General features: G+C 38.4%; 1 protein-coding gene across 1 annotated transcript in view; it reads right to left on the bottom strand.

The window, feature by feature from the left end:
• Window positions 1-14,626, bottom strand: part of PCDH15 (protocadherin related 15) — a 1,630,853-nt gene that overhangs the window by 986,548 nt on the left and 629,679 nt on the right. Inside the window, exon 3 of the mRNA XM_087863140.1 lies at window positions 533-583. The gene's annotated coding sequence lies outside the window, so the exon portion shown is untranslated. The remainder of the gene's footprint in view (window positions 1-532; window positions 584-14,626) is intronic.

Below are 14,626 nucleotides of genomic sequence, written 5' to 3'. Positions count from 1 at the left end.
AGATGAACCAATATGATATTGAGAAAGAATAGAGAACCATGTATTTTCTTTTTAAGTGGACTCTTTTTACTTTCTTAACATTGTTCCACATTCACAATTGTCGATTTTCTATTTCTCCTAGCACTGGGAAATTGACACTTCCCATGCTTTCATCCTTGCGGCCATTGGACTGGACAGATGTTTCTACATGAGCTCGATCAATGGCTGCATCACAGCTGCCTCATGATGCTTAGCAAGAAAGTCTTTGCTGGGTGACAGAGAAACTAAGTCAATCAAGCATTTTTATTTGCTGCGAACAGTTAATGCTGGAGAGCAAGCAGCAAATGGTAGATATCTCCATGCAAGTGTGTTTTCAATAAAACAAAAGAACAGTCACAAATTGCTAACATATCGATGATGATTATAACTTGGACCCCCAAACCCACAATTTACTTATGATCTTTTTAATAACACACAACTCTCAGTTACTCAACTCTTGACAAGAGGCTTTATGTATCAACTTCAATATAAAACAAAATATGCCGTACTTTACCTTATTTGTAGGTCATGTGCACAGTATTCAGAAACATGACAGTGCAAATTCCTGTTAATAAAAAAAAGTGATGAGTCCAGTGCACTTTCAAATGTGAATCTGAGCGATTGTTATGCAATTAAGGCAAAACTTTTTGTTACCCATCAAATACTTCCTCATAACTTCCAGTACTGATACAATTTTTATAATTCACCCTAAATATTCTCACATACAGAAACCAACATAAGGTGTGACTGTATCATTAAAAATTGTTACTTCTGGGGCGCCTGGGTGGCACAGCGGTTAGGCGTCTGCCTTCAGCTCAGGGCGTGATCCCGGCATTCTGGGATCGAGCCCCACATCAGGCTCCTCTGCTAGGAGCCTGCTTCTTCCTCTCCCACTCCCCCTGCTTGTGTTCCCTCTCTCGCTGGCTGTCTCTATCTCTGTCGAATAAATAAATAAAATCTTTAAAAAAAATGTTACTTCTTATTAAATGTGTATTAACAATACTGTCAATGGTTTTTAGGTCCAGATACTATTGGGTCATTTGAAAGCTAATTCTTACAATTTCACAAGAAATATGGAAATAAAGCATAAGAAATGTTGTGGTTAGTTTTAATAAACAAGTTTTAACCAGTCTGGACAACAAATATATGTAAATATGTATACTAACATATATACAGTGGTTACACCTGAGGAATAAAATAATTGACATTAAAAATCCTTCTTCCTATACACATTCAATGTGTTCATTTATTCGCAAATGCAAGAGTTGTATATTTCACATTGCAATGATTTGGCTTTTTGGAAAAGACTGAAATACAGTTTGGGGCAAAATAATTGAAATGCCAATAATTTGTTTAGCATTGTATTTCACATATTGAAAAACGTAAAGTTTATTGTATGGGCTTTGGGACAAGGTATCTAAGTTCATATTTGGGGCAAGATAACTAAGCTATCATCTAAACTAATATTAACAAAATATGATCTTAAATTTATCATTTGTTTTGTTTGTTTGTTTTGTTCTGTTTCTTTTAGCAACTCTAACTTTTCTCTGTAAATTAGATTGTGTAAGTATGATGTCCAATTCAGTAGAACAAGGCAGGCTCCTGATAAATGACAGTAATTTCCTTTTGAAAATATAGTTCCAAAGAAAACATGACAGAAGTATTTTCTATCTTTAACTTATAAAGTACGTATTTATAAACATATCTTTTATAAAAGATATCTGTCGTGTGTAGTATAGTATAACGTATGATATGCAGTACCTTAAATAGATTGATAATATATTGTATAAGAGATCATGTCTAATTCTAAAACTAACCAATATAAGATGTCCACTTTTTCTAAATGTGGAAATGGTAAATTAAAAGTGCATCTGGACATATTTGTTAATACCAGGTGTTTTAATATAAAAACACAATCACATACCGTAAAATAAAAAGACATACAATCAGAGAAGTGTTAAGACACACAGGTACACAATCGCAGAAGTGGAAAGAACCTCAGAGGGTATGGAGATTGAACCCCGCATTTTGGGGGGTATAAAATGATGCCCTGAAAGACAGTGTGCTGTTTGAGGTCATGTAACATCTTGGTACCAGAGCTGGGGCTAGAACCCATCAAAAAAGCAGCTAGTGTCCCTTTAAAAGACACAACATGAAAATAAATTCAACTGTATGATGTTCCTATAAATAATTCATTTGTTGGACTTAGAATATTTATTTGTGGAAATCAAATGAATATAAACTGAATCCAAGTTATGTCCCAATGTGCAAAGATGATGCAAAGGTCCGATGCTAAAATTGTTCTCCTTAAGATGTTTTAAAAATCTTTAATTTTTGGCTTAATATTTTCCAGTCTTAGTATTCATCGTAAGGATACAAAAATAAATGTTTATCTGTGATCGAACAGTGTTATCTTTATTCTTCACCTGCACAAAAATGGAAAATACAGATTTATAAGCTTAAAAATCCATAACTGGAATTGTTTCATTTTTCATTTATAATTGAAAATAATTGACTATATATTTGTATTCTTCGCATAACTATTTATCCAAAAAGTGACATATTTCCAAGTATGAATTCCCATTGATAACAGACAAATCTCAGAGGTCCTCAAGAATTGCTGGGTTGTTGCTATTAACTGCATTAACATTTTATATGTTCATTTAATACATATTCATTTGTCATTCTGTAGCTATGAAATTGGCATTTTCCTAAGCATCTGGAATATATTGGTAAACAATGTTCTTTAGCTCTTGTACTCTGGCAATTATAATAAAGCAGTACACAGAGCATAAGCAATAGGCAAGACGCATAAAAGAAGCAGATTATATTTTGGCAGGTGGTTAGAATGACAAATGGTCAGTTAGGGAAGGAGGGTTGCAAGCGGGATGGCAGCAGCTTGCGATACTGAATAGCGTGGACCATGGGAAGAGTTGAGCAAATTCTTAAATAATCTTTGTTTAATGTATCTAAAGTCTATGATAAAGCTTGTTATTTGTATTAGTACAAATAATCAAACTGGCGTGAATCTCAAAAGGAAGAAACTAATTTTGTTTCATTACTTTTGCACAGAGAAGTATCTGTGTACTTCCCATTTTGAAGACTTTTTCAGGGCTGCCTTTGACACACTGCTGTTTTATTTTATTGTTTTAACACAAACATGTCACTAAAATATATCCCTGTTTCGACAAGCAGGGTGTGTACAGAAATGGATAAAAAGGCAACAGCACGTCACTCTAGGTATCGGGTCACCGCTGTGTAGGAACTTGGGGTACAGCTTAAATTGAAGTGGCTCAGTTCATGCCTCAGTCCTGGTGCAGGAAAGTTCTATCACAAAATGTAATGCCTTCCGAATAACCACACTAGGCTCCTTAAACGCCCTCCCCTTGAGCTTGTCAGGAGAAAATGAGGATGGTATCAGTCTTCACGTAACGATCTGGTTGCTTCTGGGATTAATTAGTAAAAGACCCAGCGCAGATTTTGATATGCACTAAGATATCATCTGTGCTCGAGGTCTTGTGATTACAACCATCAAGCAGACGTTAAAATGGAACAAGGCAATGGTACATCAGGGTTGAAGCTTTCTTGAACTGTTTATTTGGTAAAATTTTTCTTGCAGAGCCTCATCCATCAGTATCAAGCCTCTATGAAATATCGCTAGAACTGCTTTCAAATCTAGACTTCAGTGTTGATAAGAGATAATTTTATTGTTTAATGATAATATGCATGCCAAAAATCTCATTTATTCAAAAATGGGGATTATAATATAGCATTATTCCCTCACTTTTTAGCAGTTCACACACACATATTATATATTCTGTGAGCACACATCTTAGAGATTTCTTCCATCCAAGTGTCATATTTTTCAATATCTAGTTATTGTAATTTAGCTCACACCTACACTGAAGATCTTATGAAGTTCTCATATGATTGATATCATAACCATTACCTCTGTTGAAAAATCCCACTGAAAATTACTTGATAACATTTGTCACAAATATAGTTCTTCTAATAAATTGATTTTCTTGAAAAAGAGTGAAATATTTATAGCCCTTTCTTTCATACCTAATGTATGTATTATCAAAAGTCTTAAAAATAAATTATATAAAATATATTTAGGAAATAATTTTACTAAGAAGGAATAAAGTTGAATTTCATCTCAGTTACAGTTTTATAATTATGTGTTTGAAGATCTTTAAGATAAGTATTTGTTAATAAAATTCACCCAGATATCAGACAAAAGCTTTTTGATGATACTACATATTCTGAAAAAGCTGATAAACCCCAGTCACGAATTCACCAACAACAGTTTAATGTAACTGAAACAGACAAAAAAAGGCCCCTCTCATTTATAACCCAGAAATGGATTATATTTTATATCTTGATATTGAGTTGTTGGGCTTAATCAATAAGCTTCAAACTTGTTTTCATGTGTCATCATGCAGGGTGAGAAAAACAAGCTAGATGAGGGCTCATCATCTTATCTGAATGAGCTGATATAAGGACACCTCAAACCAGGAGACACAAAATTTCATAGTAAAATCCCAAATGGCTTCCCTGGGGAAGCATAGTTAGCTATTTCCTAAAAGTGGTTGTAATCTGCTCTGGATACAGAATATTATAAGTTAATTGTAGCACTTGATCACTAGCTAATTATTTCCATAAGTGGAGAGGGAGGGAAGGAGCTTGGGCTTTTTTTTTTTTTTTTTAAGATTTTTTTTTTTTAATTGAAAGAGAGAGAGAGAAAGAGATCACAAACAGGGGAAGGGGCAGGCAGAGGGAGAGGGAGAAGCAGACTCCCCATTGAGCCAGGGAGCCCAACGTGGGACTCGATTCCAAGACCCCAGGACCATGATACAAACTGAAGGCAGATCTTCACTGACTGAGCCCCCCAGGTGCCCCAGGAGCTTGGGCTTCAAAGACAGCCACAGACACACACTCTGGTACAGTCTGTTCGTCACCCAGGCTTCGAACACTTGGCTGAGTTGCCTTACCTCCCTGGGTGGTAGGTTCCTCTTGCTGTGTATGAGAAGGGTTATCTTTAAGACACATATACAGAACCTCGCTCACTCAACAAATAATAGCGTGTATCTCTTGTCTTTCAAATTATACTTTGTTCTCTTTTTGGCCAAATATTTATAAGTATTCCCATTGCCCTTCCCTTACCCAAATGCAGGGAGAAAAGAAGAAGTGTCCTTCCTAAAGATGTCGGTGGGTGGTACAATGGAAGAGGACTGGGTGTGTGAAAGCAGGAGGATCATGACCATGACTGTGGAATGAACCCTCCGGTGTATCTAGGGTGGGAAGTGGCTACTTCATCAAACAACTGAAGATGGGACCCTCCTGAAAGTAAGATGTCAAATTTTATAATCTTCCAAGTGTTTAACTGAATGGTTGCACCGAATTATGAATTATCTCTATGGAAGGTTTTTATTCCCTGGTTAAGGAAAATCTATAAAATCCACAACCGTTCGGATTCCCAAATAAAATAGCTGTAAGAACATAATGGTCATTTGGTTTCATCTCTAGAGTGTTTCTCTGTACAGGCTGAATATGGTACAGTTACTGCAAAACCAAAAATGAAATCTGAAACATAAAAATGAAAATGAAAGAAACAGATTCTGTGCAAAGTTGTATTGGCATGGACACGATGTTCTGCACATCTTCCTTTGATGGCAGTGTTCTGGGGTTACTTAAATGATCTGGTTTGTTTGTCAAAACAGTAATGAAGAGCTCGGTCCCTCCCACAATGCCCATAAAGCAATAGGCTGCCCAGCCAAGGTGTATAAGTGACAGTTGTTCTCAGGGCCCTCTGCCCAATCAAATGGCATCACTATTACGGCACCAATAATAACCACCTTTTTTGAACATATGTTTGCCCACTTTTAATTCTGATGTTGTTCTATTTCTTTCAACAAGAAATTGATGTCCTCAGTTTATCACTTTTATTGAATTTGATTTATGTCAAGGAAGTAATTTCATGCTCTGAAATTAAAGATAAAAGCATGAAATCCTTGCCCTTTGGGTTTTTTTTTTTCTTCATTTTAACTTGAACTTTGTAAAATTATTAGATGACTTGCAATGGAAACATAGTTAATGCTATTTTCTTAGAATTAAATATTTTAATTTTAAATCTTAAGGTGGAAAGAAACTCTGAAATATCTGATTTCTGCTCAATGATGCAAGGTTGTAGTGTAGATGACACATCCAGTAGAATGTTAGATACCATCTAAATATAACCAGAGAAGGGGATAATTAAACACAACTCCATCTTTGATTGTAGCAGTAATTTATTTTAATGTCTATTCTAAATATTTTCCCTCCCAAATTAACCTGGTTTAAATTTAATGATATGGTGATTAAAAGAAAAAAAAAACTCACATTGAAACAAAATCTACATAACGGCATGGCAAATAGTTTCATTATTCCAATTATAGCTTCCATTACGTTACATTTACAATGACATAGCTACATAACAGCAGAGTGGATAAGAACCTAAAGAGGTTGGTTCTTTGTCTTGCTCTCCCATCAAAGTAGACCACATCCCTTAGGTGACTTAAAATAAGGACAACTAGAAGTAAACCACCAATCAAGCAAACAAGCAAACAGAAACTGAATGACTTCCTAGCAATCTTCTAATCTCATCACACCACTCCAGCCACCCCCCACATTCTTAGTCGTGATCAGTTCCCAAGCGCCATTTTGGGTACTATGGTTTATGAGAAGGACAAAAGGTAGTGTGGAGACAATGCAAGAGGGTGGATTAGGATTAGGATAAAATATGGGGGAAAACACAATTATTCTTCAAAATTAGCTTCTGCCTATGGAGCAGTCAGCACCGATGAGGAAAGCAACGCTCAGAGAAGTGGTTTGAGATCCCAAAGCCCGTGAATAAGTGGAAGAGGCCTGGAAGTCGGGCTCCTTCCTCAGTGGTCCAATGCCCCACTACACAGGTGTGCACACGCTGCAGAAAAGAGCAATACCCAAAGCATTTCTTTTTCCTTTGCCTTAAGCAAGGATTGAACAAAAAGTTACCATCAGAAGTTGAACACAGGCTTTAATCCCTTCAATTCTTTTTAGCCATTGTTTTATCTTCTTAAACACAAACAATGTTATATTCCTTTCACCGAAAGGCGTAAGATCCCAGCATTCCCGAGGGATTTCGCTGAGAAATGACAAGATGAACACAGCGAATGCAGTGTCCAAAATGCTGTCAAAGAAGTAAAATCATGCATCTATAAATGCCTCCACATCATTGTTCATATCTGGTGCAACAAGTTAATTAGTTAATTAGTTGATCATTTCTGAAGCTTAGCAAAGGCTCAGACAACGTCGGATTATGTGCACACATAAGAAATGCCAGGTCCTAGGACAGCCAACAGGGAGCCTGAGAAGGCAGGGCTTTTCAAGGAAACTAGGTCATGAAGGAGAGTACTGCCCTCATCCTTAGAAAGCTGGATGTCCTTGTCTTTTCCAAGACAAGACGAGGCACAATTCTCTCCTGTGAGAAGGAACAGGGATGAAAATCTCTGGCTCCTGAGAAGGTGTTCTGTGAAAAATATGTTGCATGCATATCGTGAATACAGACTTTGTCCCCTCTGGCCATCTCATTTTGAATATAATAAACCACTTTAATGCAGATTAACAGATTTACTTTCTAAATATACTCAGATGAAGCTAATTTGGTCAATCCCCGCTCAGCCTCGGGGGGGGGGGGGGGGGGGGGTGACAATGCACAGCCCAGAGGCTTAAGCAGAGGGAAGTCACTAATGAGGACAAAGGAGTAGGAGGCAAACCCCTCCCCTCACCAGAAGTTCAGACTCAGCAATCTGCCCGCACCAAACTACCAAACAACTAAACCTGATACTCCCCGTGTGAGAGTGGACAGAGCAAAACCTGGTGGCTCGGGAATTTCCCAGCTCACAGGGAGAATCTGATGCCCACTTTGTACTTAAACAGTGTCAGGAGATAATCCACGGGGAAGTGGGCATCAGCATTATCAGCAGTGCAGAACCCAGGTGTCTGTTCTCTCTGGATGTGGTCTTTAAAACACAGCCTTGGGGCGCCTGGGTGGCGCAGTCGTTGAGCGTCTGCCTTTGGCTCAGGGCGTGATCCTGGCATTCCGGGATCGAGCCCCACATCAGGTTCCTCCACTGGGAGCCTGCTTCTTCCTCTCCCACTCCCCCTGCTTGTGTTCCCTCTCTCGTTGGCTATCTCTCTCTGTCTAATAAATACATAAATAAATCTAAAAAAAATAAAAAATAAAAAAATAAAAATAAAACACAACCTTGTCTAGAGGAGGCAGAAATTGATGAGGTCATTTCCGTTTCTTCTCCACTTTTAGTTTCAACTGCAAAATGAAAATATACCTCCATTCCAAAACCACTAGTAATGTTACCAAACTCCAATTATAAAATAAACAAATAAATGCACAACTACATAAATGCACACATATATACAGAAAACAGAAATCAAAGATGTCAAGTTTTATTTCATGTTGTTCCTTGTTTAACTTCAGAATTACGACTACTGGCTTTATGTCGGAGTTGTCGGAGATGATGTATGTAAGATGCTCTGCCCGGTGCTAGGCCCTTATAACTGATTCTCAAAGTCCATCTTCCTCCATCACCCCCTTGCCAGTTTGCTGGGAAATAACCTGGAGGAGCGGGAGCAGAGTTCGAGAGCACACAGCACTTTTGGAAATACAAAAGCTCAGGGCATTGGCTTATAAGGTGTGCTCTGGCCGAGTACACCAGACAGCATGCAGTAATCGGCAGCTTTGCATAGAATATTATGTCCTCAGATATCTTCTTTGGAGACAGAACGTTCCCCTTCTGTCACATACATAGGAACAATACAAATGACATCCCCCCCATTTTTGGCCAAGAAATGTTCAAAATTCCACCATTAATCCCTCCATTTCTGAAGCAGCATAGACTCCAGCTCACACGGCAGCTGGGCATGCAGTGAATGATAAGAATGTCGGTTCCCTCATAGGATTTTTAGGTCTTAGGGTGGAGAGGGCATAGTTGTTGTCTCCTCGGAACCTGGCATATTACCAGGAAAATAGCAAGTATCCAATAAATGTGAGTATAATTGCAATACGCTGGCCACAAACCCATCGGATGCATGTGGGACCACATGGGCTTTCACGCTCGGGTTCTGCAGGCATAGCGTCCACCTGCATTCCCTCTTCATGGCGAAAGTCCTGGAGAAAAGCGATGACTCCTTTCCGTGGGTGTACACTGATCTATCACTAGCTACTCAATTACCCTTCACATGCATATTTTTCCCTCTTGAAAATAGGACATAATTACCAAACCAGAAAGACAAAGTTGGGTAGAATAACTATTATATAGCATGTTAAATAAATTCCAAATATATCCCAGGTATGTTTCCAAAAGAGTGCCTCTGGAAATTGGAAATCTCTGATTTCCACCAAGTATAGAGTGATACGTTCTCCTCCCTCCGTTGCTTCTATTCTCCAAAGTAGAGGCAGAAGACAGTGAATGGGAAGGCAGCCCTTGCTCCACACTTGCTAAGTTTACTTCCACACACTTTTCAGCATTTTCACTTGTGACAGTCACTCCATGATGCATTGTCATGTGATGAAGTCTTCAGATGCTGACCTCTGTCTTCATTCCAAGTCTTTGCCTGTGCGGATCCTATCCTCTGTGTTGGTCTCTGCCCTCCTCACACCTCAGACAAACCCTCCCCACTGTTTGGGGTGTTGCTATGGTTAGTGTTAAGGTGCCCTGGGAATACTTGCTTTTGTGAAGGTGGTGCTTCCAAGAAAATAGGAAATTTACTCTCCTTGGTCCCCAAACTGTCCCTTAAGTTTATGACTGTGAGCCCAGTAATAAATCAAATGGTGCCTATTTAGACATGATTGGTTTTTGCACTATAAAAATTGAGGAATTCATAATATAATTTTCAAGAATCACTGAGGAATTATATTCCTATATCACACCTGTGGGAGCTGGGCATTCTCTGTAAACATCAGGTCAACCCTGAGCGAGTCCCATGAAGTGCAGGACCTGGGGCCCTCTTTCTGGAGGGGTCTGCTGTTGGGTTGGTAGGACTGTCTGACAGAAGTACCCTTCTCTGTCTAGAAGAGGCAGATCCAGTTCTGCTCAGGGATCCAGAGGCTATACAGACATCCCGAATACCTGCTTTCCTCATCAGTACAGTGTCCCCTGCACCACGTGGGGAGATCTGCATCTTCCTGAGCAAAGGCCTTGATTCCCTTCTTACTGTAGTTCTGAAGGTCAGGAGAGGATGGCATTAAAAATATCCTTTGTTTTCTTATATTGGGGTGCCTAGGTTCTCTGCTTAATGGCCTGCTTCGTTAGAAAAAATGAAATTTTTCTTAGTGTCACCATTGAAACCAGTAAACTTTGATTAGACTAAACTAGATGTTACCTTTGAGACTCCAATCTGACTCTTAGGGTTCAGATGTATTCTAACTGCTTCCTATGCACCACATACTTACCCTTATCAGAGCGCCTAGCCATCCTAACCATAATAAAATTGTACCTCACTATCCCTCCAAGATCTCTTGGCAAGAGAGGATAACCTGTCATTACCACAAGTGGATCAGACTAGTCAGGTGGCAGGACAGGTGTCTGTGAAGAGGCATGAATGAAAATGAACAAATGAATGACCGAACGAACAAATAAATGTATGAATAAAATAAGTATCAATCCGGGAAGGACAAAGTAAAGCACTTCTTCAGCACCCAGGTACCAAGTCTTTATTTTTCACTCTCCCAGCTTCTGGCAGCTCTGCTCTGAGGCAGATCATTCAGGCCTGAGGTACAGCGCTCCCAGATAAGCTGAGGTTTTGCAGAAGGACCTCATTTTCCCCCGTAGTTGCTTTGAGAGGAAGAGGCATGTTCTCTTACAAAGCTAAATTTCAGCTGACCTTGTATCAATTAAGACTAATTTTTGTTGTAAGTAACAAAAATCCTAAAATGATACTGACTAAAGAAGAGACTGGTGGATATAAATTAAAAAGTTGAGACATGGCTGGATATCCAGGTTCAAAAGATAACAGCAGGATGAGAAGAAAATGCTACCAGTGGAAGGGGAGCCAAAAGAGACATGAGTATGGGAGTTTTCGTGCATGAACTTTAAAATCTTCCTTACAGAGCTCTGCAATAGCTATAATCTATATTCTCATTTTGCAGGAAATTAGATTCAGAGAGGCTGACTTCACTGAGCCAGCACTGCACAGTTTGAGAATCCTAGAGCTGAGACTCAAAGGGGCCTCAGCACAGTCCCGTAATCACTCACTGAGCTGGCCTGCACGGTTCAGATGAGCCAGAGTGAGCTGCTGAGCTTACCACAGATCCCGACTCATATTTCCATCACATTGCCTTAAGTTTACTAAGGGATTAGAGAAAAGACATGGAATTAAAGTAATGGACATGAGGACATGGAGAAAACGTGGCAGGAATCAAATACGAGAGTGGCCGTGCTGTCCCCCACTGTGGGGACTGTCACCATCAGACCTCAGTGAGGACCTACTGTGCAGAAAGATATGTGAGCCCCGGCCTCTTGCAATCTCACCTCAGTTAGTCAGTGCTAGACTCTGTTTGTTTCCTGATGGGAAAAAAGGAGGGTCACAGCTCAAAAACAACCCAGTCCATTATATCCTGAGGAATTAAAAATAAACATGAGCAATCACAGATAAGAGTGGTGGAAACCGGTGGGTTTTGAAGTCAAGGAAAAGGAAACTCTAAGAGTCAATGGCCAGAGAGAAAATCCAGGAGGACTGAACCCAGTAGCCAAATCCCAAAGGAGGTTTCAGTATGTTTAGCAAGTGACGTCTCTAAAAAGATTAGGACAAATGTCTTGAAGGAAAAATATCTACAAGCCAATAAACTACAAAAGATAAATAAACACAATGTAAAAGCATCATTCAAATACACAAATTAAGGATAGAAAGACCACAGGATTGTGGAGAATGCTGCTATGAACATTGGGGTGCATATGGTCCTTTGCTATGTTTGTATCTTTGGGGTAAATACCCAGTAGTGCAATTGCTGGATCATAGGGTAGCTCAATTTTTAACTTTTTAAGGGACCTCCACACTGTTTTCCAAAGTGGCTGTACCAAATTGCATTCCCACCAACAATGTAAGAAGATGTGGTCGATATATACAATGGAATATTACTCAGCCATCAAAAAGAATGATTTCTCAACATTTGCTGCAACATGGATGGGACTGGAGGAGATAATGCTAAGCAAAATAAGTCAAGCAGAGAAAGACAATTATCATATGGTTTCACTCATTTATGGAACATAAGAAGTAGGAAGATAGGTAGGAGAAGAAAGGGAAGAAGAAAGGGGGGGTGAACAGAAGGGGGAATGAACCATGAGAGACTATGGACTCTGGGAAACAAACTGAGGGCTTCAGAGGGGAGGGGGTGGGGGAATGGGATAGGCTGGTGATGGGTAGTAAGGAGGGCACGTATTGCATGGTGCACTGGGCGTTATACGCAAGTAATGAATCATGGAACTTTACATCAAAACTAGGGATGTACTGTATGGTGACTAACATAATATAATAAAAAATTATTATTAAAAAAATTTAAAAAATAAAATAAAATATCTCTGAAACCCTCTCCCCCCAAAAAAAGAAAGACCACAGTAGATGGGAGACATAAAAACAATGATAAGAATTTAACTAAAATACATTTTTAACTTTTTGTAAAATTTTGCCAGATTTTACTCTATTAGTCACCCATTGCTCTTTAACTGTAGCAAACTTTGTATTTTAGAAATTATTGTTAATTCTATTAGTGCAGGATGTGGAAAGAGTATATAATATATTAACCCTAAGTCTTAATAATATTAATTTCTTCTCATTTTTGTCCAGGATCTTTGATTTCCTGTTTTGTCTGCCATGATATCATATCATGGCATAATAAAATTGTAAGGTTTTTCACCCTCAGATGTTTCAATATTATAACAGAAATGCTGTATTAGTTAAAAATATGCATTTGCCAATGATGTGAAAAGTTGTTACACTGTACACCTTAAACTTACACAATGTTATATGCCAATTATATCTCAATAAAGCTGAGAAAAAAATAACAAAAAAATCTAATAAGTTTCCAAAAACAAACAAAAACACAAAAAATAGAAACAGTGCCATGTCAAGATCAGAGCCCAACACAGAAGAAAAAATAAGTGATGCAGTCCTATTTATTTAAACTTTTGATACCAGGCTCATTGTGGATATTCTGCATTAATTTTGATTTTTAATATATTATGTTAATATGTTATTTTGAAAAATAAAAGTTAAGAGTTTTATACAATTTATATATTTATAAAATGCAAGTTTTCTAATAATACTAATAAAGGAGAATTGTTGCAACATACACACTATAACAAGTTTAGAGATGCAGAAAACTGTTTGCCCCTTATCATAAAAGATAACTGTCCCTTTCCAAGAGAGTAAGGCTATTAAGACAGTTTTCTAATGCCTGAACACACGAGTGGGCGAGCTGCTACGTGCGTGTGCATAAACTTCAAAATCTAATTCTATCCAGCATCTTGCCTACCCGTCTGCACACTATTTCCTTTCATTATTTGAATAAATTGATCTCTTAACTTTCTAAGCATTAGGCAACATTTGAAATTAAACTCCACTGTTTGTAAGGGTTTCATTTTGATACGTTTCACTATTATAACTGAAATGCTACATTAGTTAAAAATATATTTTTCCCAATGATGTGAAGAGTTGAGTTACGTTGTACACCTGAGGTTGTGTTTTGGTGAGTTTCATTCTGGTTTGGCACTGTGGTAACTGCGTATGTGTGTGTGTGTGTGTGTGTGTGTGTGTGTGTGTGTGAGAGAGAGAGAGAGAGAGAGAGAGAGAGAGAGAGAGAGAGTATAGCCTGTATAAGAATCAGGCTAGCTTAGTAGGCATTGACAACAGAACTCACCCCATCTTTGACAAGCTTCCTAATCTACAGAGAGTTCATCAGTTTACTTTCGAATGATCTTAGTTACCATCACTAGAAAGTCCTTTATCTAAGTGTCTGGAGGATAAGCTATGGCAGTTAAAGGTCCACATGAACAGTCTAGAAAGTCAAATGTTGTACAAAGAACAAGATGTATTGTAGACCCTGCCTTAATTTTGTCTAATGAATCCTGCTTATAATTATTCTCTGCATTTCATCATCCTTACATCAACTGTCTCAATAAGACAACTCTATAATCACATCTCTCTGGGGTAAAATTTAGGTGGGAGAAGAGCAAATCATGGGAAACAGGGAAAGTGCATCCCCATCTTTTATAATGTTTGGTATTCAATTACCGGAAATTAATGGAGAAACTTGAGGGGAGAAAGCCTCACACTGTTCACAGCAGCCCTAAATCAGGTGGCGAAAATATAACTATTAAGTAGCATGTGATCGGTATCAGCTCCTGAAACATTTGCATCATTTGTCTCCCCCTAATCACAGCTCGGAGTATATTCAGAAACTCTGGAGCATTCCACCTGTCTAAGCAGCCTTCCAAAATACTGAGTGTAACATCTGATTTACATAAAAACATGTCCAAATTTGATTTGCTTCTACAGGTATAGGCCCTTTAAA

This window comes from Ursus americanus, chromosome 6 (genome assembly GCF_024610735.1).
Source record: "Ursus americanus isolate L20-20 chromosome 6, mUrsAme1.1.p, whole genome shotgun sequence".
Classification (NCBI taxonomy): domain Eukaryota; kingdom Metazoa; phylum Chordata; class Mammalia; order Carnivora; family Ursidae; genus Ursus; species Ursus americanus.
This window is presented reverse-complemented; position numbering and strand designations above follow the sequence as displayed.